This window comes from Plodia interpunctella, chromosome 9, assembly GCF_027563975.2.
Source record: "Plodia interpunctella isolate USDA-ARS_2022_Savannah chromosome 9, ilPloInte3.2, whole genome shotgun sequence".
In the NCBI taxonomy this organism is placed as follows: Eukaryota; Metazoa; Arthropoda; class Insecta; order Lepidoptera; family Pyralidae; genus Plodia; species Plodia interpunctella.
Window position 1 is genome coordinate 8868580 of NC_071302.1, and position 9449 is coordinate 8878028.

The 9449-nt window shown below is 34.3% G+C and overlaps 1 long non-coding RNA gene across 1 annotated transcript; it reads right to left on the reverse strand.

Moving 5' to 3' along the window:
* Positions 1 to 4617: 4617 nt before the first annotated feature.
* On the reverse strand, positions 4618 to 5683 carry LOC128672207 (uncharacterized). The gene is made up of 2 exons (XR_010369998.1): positions 5245 to 5683; positions 4618 to 4882 (listed from the first exon to the last, which is right to left on the reverse strand). It is a non-coding gene; the product is annotated as an uncharacterized LOC128672207 (long non-coding RNA).
* Between the last annotated feature and the right edge of the window lie 3766 nt (positions 5684 to 9449).

Below are 9449 nucleotides of genomic sequence, written 5' to 3' on the forward strand. Positions count from 1 at the left end.
ACATAGTTTGAAGTACAAAGAAAGACCTTTCATCCCAGAAAAAAACAGTTGTTGGCAAAATTCACGCGGGCGAAGCACAGGCAAAAGCTATTTTTGACATATTAATCTATAACATTTTTTATTTTTATTTTTAGATATCAAGAATGTACATACCTTTAAACTTGGAAATAAGCAGGTGTTTTATTTTATTAACAAGCTTTTTATTTATTGTTGGGGAACTCCTTTCTGAATGCAGTAGGTCAATTATTACTCGTAAACTTATAAAACTAGTGGCGGGGGGATACTTGACTCTAACGAAAATTGACATTTCAAAAGTTTAATAATTTACGAACGGTTTTCCCACACCTCTTGATAATTTTGAAAGAAAAGATATTTAAAAAAACACTTCACGTATAGGAGAGGTACCCTAAAAATTCGATTGTTTTAAGATTCTATTTGACCACTCTGTCAGCGTGATTCATGTGTATATGCTAAATTACATCATTTAAGTTAAACCGCGGACTGATGCAAGGACGGACATGGAAACTATAGGTTCCTTGTCTGTAGGACTACGGAACACTAAAAACGCGAGTTTATACAAATAGAATCTTGAGCTTACTTGTATATTCCAATCTATATTTTTAAATACTCTAAATAACACAGATAAACATCACACAGTGAATTTATAAGTTGAGCTGGGATTTTAGTAAACATTTTGGCGCGATAACAAACACTAGTTTAGTTGGCGATGGTTTCTGCGTCAAACTGCCAAAAGTTTCGATCCAATCGAAATCTAATTGCAAACTCGCACTAATCCCATTTTTTCACACATTTTATATTGTAATGCAAACAGTAATAGGTATTAAGTTATTTTAGTTATTATTGAGTATATAAAAGCGCATGAATATTGTACTAAGAATATGCACGCGTCGGCAATTTTATTATCAATATTTCTAATAAAATTAAACTGAACAGAACTGAAAACAGAACTAAATTTATCGATGATTATTTTCAAGCTTATCTAGATTTTGAAATACCAAACATTTTTTCGACGAAACGTGACTTCGATGAAGAGTGATTCTGTGAACTGTGGACACCCCATTCGAGTATTAATTAATTAAGTAATTTTGCTATATTTCCGCTCTGAGCATTTATAAAGTATTGGAGGGGGGTGATTGTGGTTCGTGTCAGCTTTGGTGATATATCCAAATTCGTCTATCTTCAGTCTGGCTGTGCACTTCAGCATTTTCTTTTTAGAACAGTATTGGAGTAGATCGGACAGACCTTGCTTGGAGTATGTGTAACCTTTGTAATATAAAACGCGTCTGTTATCCACTGTGACGAACTCGTACGAATCTGTTGGTTTTAAAACATATTTTTCAGTAGCTAATTATAAATTAATAAATAGAACGTAAAGATACATAGGAGCATGAATATGAATTTCCAGAAATTCCTACAGCAGATTTTTAGGCGTGTGCGACGTGGCAAGTCATATCTAATTAATATAGCAAATTATATCCACTTCTATTGATCATAAATGCCAATATTTTCATGAGGGATTATTGCATTTCTACGCCCACTCCGATCCGATCCCAGATGAAATAAAGAACATGGATTAAAGTGGACATAAAAGTTCAAAAAAATCTATCAATGGATCTCCAAGATGATTTTTTGTGGACGTAGGGCTTGTAGGGATTCTGACTTTACAAAAATTGAACTAATAAATAACATTTACAATTATTGAATTTTCTTAAACTCAATTCCACCAACAAGCTCATCTTACAGCTAAACGTAGCCTTCAAATTTTGCAACTTTCGGCCCTATCAACCCCGTAAAAGATAAAAGCGTGATGCAATACCTGTATCTTTTTGCTTGTTTAAAAATGCCGAATTCGTTCTAAAGTAGCAACATTCACTTTATATCATAAAGACAATGCAATCCGTGGAAAGGGCCTAGCTATCCGTACAACAAAAAACTAAATTTAACTAATCTTCGAACAAGAGTGAATTGTCACCATATGTTTGCGTAGTTTATAAGAATGTATAAGACTCAATCTTGTAACGAGATTAAACGATTTTATTAAGTAGGTACCAGCTGCGCCCCGGGGCTTCGCTCCCGTGGGAAATACGGGAGAAAAAGTACCTATTGTGTTATTCTAGGTTATTTTCTAACCGTGTACCAAATTTTATAACAATCGGTCCAATAGATAATGCGTGAAGAGGTAACAAACTTACTTTCACATGTATAATATTAGTTGCGAAGTTGGGATTGGGATTTTAAAAATCTCATGGATAAAATCGTGTGAGCATTTATTAATTACCAACTTTTACGTGTATGATTATTGTGCATGTTGTACAAATATTTTTAAAATTCGACTGCTGAAACTTAACACTCATATGCACACTGAAACTTAACACATATTTCATTTCAACTGTATCACAAAAGTAGCAGAATAAGGTAAGAGTATCGTTACAAAGAATATTGGACAGATGAAACTAATAAATGCTTTTATCATGTTGAATGTTTAGTTTTAAAATGGAATACCAAACTTGCATTTTGTTTAAACCGACGATGGCACACGTCACATTTGTAGGGTTTCTCATCGTCATGGCTGTGAGTTCGTGAGTGGAGTAGTAAACCATTTTTTCTGATGAACCCACGAACACACTTATTACACTGGAATGGTTTTTCACCAGTGTGAGTCTTTAAATGGTCTATTAGACTGCTTTTAAGACTAAATGACCGTCCACACTGATTGCATTGGTAAGGCTTCTCACCAGTATGAGTTCTGAAATGGATCAATAATTTACTTTTTTCGTTAAACCGACGCTGGCACTCGCTACATTCATAAGGCTTGTCACCTGTGTGACTTCTTTGATGCCTTTTGAGACTAGAAATTTGTGTAAATTGTCGCTGACAAACATCACACATTATGTTTCTCCGACTTGTACGTCTTCTTGGCTCTTCTAATTCACACTGTTCAATATCAGTTGTTCTTCTTTCAGCCTGTTCTAGTTCAGCTCTCGATGTAGAAGCGACCACTTCGACTTCGACCGTAATTCCAGAAGTTTGCGCTGAAGCAACTGTGGGAAACGATTGTTTTGGAATCATTCTCGATTGACAATGCAAAGTTAGATAAAAGAACAATAGGTTATGTGGTCTGCGGTGCTGTAAGAAATAAAGTATATGTGGAGCTTTTTTATATTAAAAAAACTAAGATATGTTATATTTTTAAATAATTTCCATCAGCAGTCTTAACTAACTTAGGCGGATCGTGGTTATGGTTGGTGACAGCTTCGAGTATATTGCCTTCTTTGTCCAGTTTAAGCTTAGCCGGACATTGGGTCGAGGCTTTCTTGGAGCAGTATTGGTGGCGAAACGACGGGCCATGTTGGGAAAACGTATGGCCCTTGTAGAGAGTAACTCCTCGGCCGTTAACCTTTACCACGATGTATGTTTCTGAGAAAAACAAATCAATTACATAGGTAAGTTATATAGATTTTCTTTGATAGGTAGATATTGTTGGTGCCTTTTAGATCAAATATAATTATCAATTTTAAAAAATATCAAAGGAAAAATTAAATTATTCAAGGAGAAGTAAAAGAAAAGCTGACCTTTAATTTTCATTATATCTTCCATAAAAAAATAGTAACATTACAAAAGTTTCGTTTTTCATTTGTCGGTACAGTGGTGCTAAAGGATATTTGCGACAAAGTTATTGTATCAGGGCCAAAAATAATTTGATCTTCCATATAAATTTTGTCAATATCGGATCCTACAAATTTTCGTGTACCATTGCCGACTAAAAGTTGATCTAGTTAAGTTTAATATAGAATCCGTTTTTAGTCTTGTGGTAAATGGGTGGAGGGTGGGTATGGTCCAAGTTGCTCGACACCACAGTCTTCCCATCTGGTCCTACCCTCAACAACGCTCTACAACCTTTACTGATCCGACTGGAGCAAATCAATTGACGCTTCCCATTGCGATATGAAAACGTGTAGATTTTGTACATAATAATTGCGCCCCCGCGTTGGATAGGGAGAAATTGGACTTGCTCTGGAAAACCATCTATAATGTGAAATAAGACTTAAAATTACTTGAAATGATAAAGCTTTTGACAAGTTTATTGCAGTAAGTAGATAATTATAAATAATGCAGGCTTTCATATAAACATAATCTCATATCAATCATTACAAAGAAAAATAAAAAATAATTATTTTTTTAGAAAAGTTTCAACAATTTATTAATACTATCAGATATATTCGTCACTGGCTAGATTTGCTCGTAACTCATTAAACATTTTTTTATTGTTTATGCCATTCGTATCGGATTTTTGTTTTAACACTTTTATTTTCTGAGCTGTTCATTTTGCCATTTTGATATATAACCCATTAGAAGTTTTGTGGATCAATGGTGGAGGATGATTATGCTCAGACGTTATGTCGCATCCTTAGCCTGACTAGAGGAGCAAACCCATACAAATCTGGCTAGATATGGTCAAAGATTATATGCTTGCCAATGGTCTGACAAGAAAGGATGCCTTAAACTAAAACCGCTAAAACCATGCAAAGTGGAAGAAAAACTGGGCTTTGGTGACGTTCAGCAGAGCAAGGAAGAGATTTTAGAAAAAAAAAATAGTTAGACATCAAATCTTTTATTGTAAAACGATTATAGTCTACAAAGCGAGCCATCAGGTAGTCTGTACAACGTCGGCGGTTGATGGGTATGATCTACCAACAACTCTGCATTCTCGTAGTTGTTCATGGTGAGGAGGCGGGCCTTACACCCAAAGCTTTCTTAGAACAGTACCATCTGTTGTTGTTACCCATATTAGCGTACGTGTACCCCTGGTAGACGAGGATGTGACCTTTCCCGCGCTTGCTGGGTATCAACTCTATCTTGTCTGTGAAAGATACAAGGTCAATTGAAATCTTCAGAGTTTATTTTATAGAACATATGTAAGATACATTTTGTAATACGACTTCATATCAGCCACAACAATCATACAGGAAACAAAAGACATCATCTATGAAGTAGTTTCAGAGTTCATCTATGATCAAGAGTTCTAAGCCCTGCTGACCTGAAATACATACAGATAAAGCACATAATTTTAAAAATGTATTTTTGGTACGATAATGAGTTGCTGCTTGTAGAAAATCACCAAATAATTTTAGTGTCGTTCAAAATACTTCACAAGCTGAGAATTTCATTTTTCGAAAAAAGAAAGTTAAAAGTCTAAAGACATAACAGTATTTATATACCTACATTGCTATTTCGTATTTATTGGCTTGGTTAGTACCATACATTAATTATAGCATCTATCTCTCAATCATAGGTCTTCACGTTCTCGCGGAGACTTTCTAAATCTATAGTTAGTGCTATAATATGTAGGTAATTGTGGGGGGAGATGATTGTGTCCCATCAAAAGCTCCGCTGTCTTGAAGTCGTCCGACACGAAGAGTCGCGCCCTACAGCCAGCCGACTTCTTGGAGCAGTACCATCTGTTGCATTTGTTGTTTCTTGAGAAAGTACACCCTTTATACATGAGGACGTAGCCTTTCCCTCGATTGCTTGGCGCTAACTGGATTACGTCTTCTGCAATTTTTTAGGTTTAATTTATCAAGCACGCTCAAAAAGCACGTTTAGAGCACTTAGTGCACGATTTAATTTTTTTATTGTCGAATAATGAAGGCCCACTGAATGTCGACGAAATGGGAAGATGAAGGGTTCTGTCGTTCAAACGCCCGATGTCGAAACGTTCGTAGACGAAGCAATTGTCGGAGAACCGTATCAGACTCATGTAAATTATGTAGGTCTGACAAATGCCATATTAAGGTATAATTGATGACATAGATTTTAGGAAGGTCGAATTTTTAACATTTGATTTAATCAAAACTTTGTTGTTCTGGTGTTTGTCCTACATTATAAGTTTCTGTTGACAATGGATCACCAAGTACTTATTTACTTTGTATAGATTGACACTGTGTCTTCTTAGCTATTTCAATTTCTAGTTCCCGTGAGATATCTGTATAGACTCTACCGCTTGTTGGAGGTATTGCGTAAACATAAATAAATATAAATAAATATATTATGACAAATCACACAGATTGAGCTAGCCCCAAAGTTCGAGACTTGTGATAAGGGATACTAACTCAACGATACTATATTTTATAACAAATACATATATAGATAAACATTCAAGACCCGGGTCAATCAGAAAAAGATAATTTTCCATTATGACCCGACCGGGGATCGAACCCGGGACCTCTCGGTTCAGAGGCAAAGCACTTTACCACTGCGCCATCGTAGTCGTCAAAATAAAACTAAGTAATAGAAAAACTAAACTTTTCGACATCTTCTCATATATTGTGACTATCTTCTGCGCAAAGTACCTGCCATCCTTGGATCGCCAGTTACATCGGTGAGACGTGCAAAAATCTCAGTCACAAAAGAAGTCAGTCACAAAATTTTATTTTGCAACATCCAATTTATCAACACATTCACTGCTTTAACAATAAGTTCAATAATAATAATAAATATAAAATAATCTTTATTATAACAATAACTTTTTTATATAACACTTGTGTCATCGGATTCCAGGTCGACTGATACTAATGGTTTATCGTTATCATGTTCATCCATTACAATGTCCTCATTATTGGGATACTGGACTTCCTTACCTCGGCCGTAGGTTACTATAAGGGTTGCCACCTCTACTATAAAAAATATATTCTATTCTACTATTTCAAGAGTCTTAATCAATCAATCAATAATTTATTTGTCAAACAAAGTTAGTACTATAATTATACATAATTAGTAAATTTTAAATATATAATATAAGAGGCCAAAATACTACATATTATCAGTATACTAATAATAGTGGTCTTGAAAAAACCAAAAACCTCAACATTGTAAAAAACATTTATATAAGAAATAACGTATATTTTTAAATACATGAAAGTATTATTTAATACTTCCCTAACTTATATATTTTTATACATACTGAATTTAAAACTGCTAAATTCGGTCTAAAATGTGTTGGCAACCCTAGATACTACACTTTCCTACAAACAGTTCTTCTAATGACACATACAAAATATGAATCACAGTTTTTTCACATTGGATTGGGGAGATATCCTTCCAAAATCTTTTACTTTTTGACCAGTACAAATTCTCCAGCCTGGGTGACATGATAGAAGGGTTTCTCATGCGTGTGATTGTTGTTCGCGAACTCTATACAACCATTCTCATCCAGCTTCACCTTGGCTTTGCACCCGGTCTTCTTCCGCGAACAATAGTAGTGCAGCTTGTGTATTTGAGAGAAGGTGTACCCATCCAACATTAATAACTGTTTTTTATTACCAGGTGTTGCTGGGATGAAAAAGCACTCTGCAATGCAAAAATGACGTAGATACAAATAAAAAATAATAACATTTTGGTTTGTTCTTTCCTCATGGATTGGTGAGTGAAACTGGTGGGCGGACGAGTCGCGGCTTATGAAAAGAAAAAAAATAGCTAAAATTAAATTTTATTGACTGTCACAGATTTGATTAATACATCGTATGATTATTGATGCTTCCGCCTAATTACCCAATTTACGTGGGCACGTATGATAAATTATGATGAATGATCTTAAAACAAAAATGATATTTTTACTGATTTTGTTTGAATATTATACCGACCGGAATAATAATTTTCATTGGTATTTAATTACTTACCCTAATGTATTGATAAAGCAAAAATATCGATTCATTTATATAAATAGATGTTGTGATCTGATATAAACCTCTCGTACTTTGTTGTCAGGGGGATATAAGAAAACAAAAGTATCTTGGAATCTACCTGTAGATCAAAGTAAAATATATGTAGAAAACACAATTAAAAACCTAATGTATGTTAGACCACATATTGCTCAAGATAGTGGTGTATTGTAAGTGAAATGAGGTTATGATGAGAGATCAATCTCTAGGTCTCCACAACAAGCCTTTCAGATAGTCCCATCTGATCGGGAGGATGAGATCATACAACCTTAACTTCATTACATCCATCCGTAAAATTGCCTAGTTCTTTAATAAAATATATTCTCCTGCTGAAGTCACGTGGTAGTGGGGCCTCTCATGACTGTGGACGTTGTGAGCCACTTTGATACATCCTGTATCGTCTAGTATCATTCTGGCTTTGCAACCAATCTTCTTCCGTGAACAGTAGTAGTGCCGTTTCGTTATCTGAGAGAAGGTATACCCATCCACCATGAGCAGCTTTTTCTTACCAGGAGGTCCAGGGATAAAAAGGCAATCTGTAATAATGTCATTTATAGAAAAATAATCGAAACTAAAACTTTAAAAAATCACAAATTTTACAATATTTTCAAACTATTTCAACAATTTATTGTGATGTCATTATAAAATTATTTATATAACCTATGAAAATAAGAAATTTTCAACTTTCAAGATTAGGGCACTAACTTAACACTACAAGAAAGTATTATGATTATTTCTAGACACTACATTAAGTGACAGTATATATAATCAGTTTATGTATAGCCATTAAATTGTTACGATTGTTTTCATAAAATAATACAATATATCATATGATATTTTAATAATTCTAATCATAATTACTAATATCTGTGACTCAATAACGGATTAATTATGACAAATGCGAGTCTGAGAAATTTAAGGTACGATGCAACGATGCAGATGCGCTAGGTACGTGCGTGTTAAAATAAACGAATAAAAACTTACAAGAGCGTTTAATATCTGTACATTGTTTACAATTCAAATAAGATAACAAATAAAATTATTGTAAAAAAAATGTGCCAAAGCGTCTAGTGCAGAAATTTTTTGGCCTTTTAAATCTTGATGTATTTTCCATCATCGGTGACATGGAACTTCGGAGGCTTGTGTGCATGGACTGAGCACTCTTGGAGGAGCACGCCATCATTAGACACGACTATGAATGCTTTACATCTTGAAGTGCAGCGGTACCGAATGTAGTTCTTGGCCGAACACCAGAAACAGTATGTGTACCCTCTGTACATATAGAACTTCTTCCCGTTGTACATTGTTATTACTTTGATATCTGTTAATGAAAATTGTAAAATATATGTTACAGTATTTTAAATTGTTATCTCTATCAATTAATTTTCTAATAGAAATTAATTGTGTTAAATCCTGATGGTGCACACGCGATGTGTTTCCAAAGAAACTTTTACGTTGAATTGAACAAATATGCCATTTCAACGCACTGTGTGCCATATAACATCAGTGTAATATTTACGTCCTGACTTATCGTATCTGATGGTGCCATTGACCTTGTGCTTGAGCTTTTACATTCGTAAATGTCATGATTGATAAATAATTTGTATCGTCCTAAGTTGAATAAGAATTTGTATGCTATAGGTTAAATAATAATTCTGCCACACACTATTTAGATTTTTATTTCATTTTATCTAATTATATATATATATA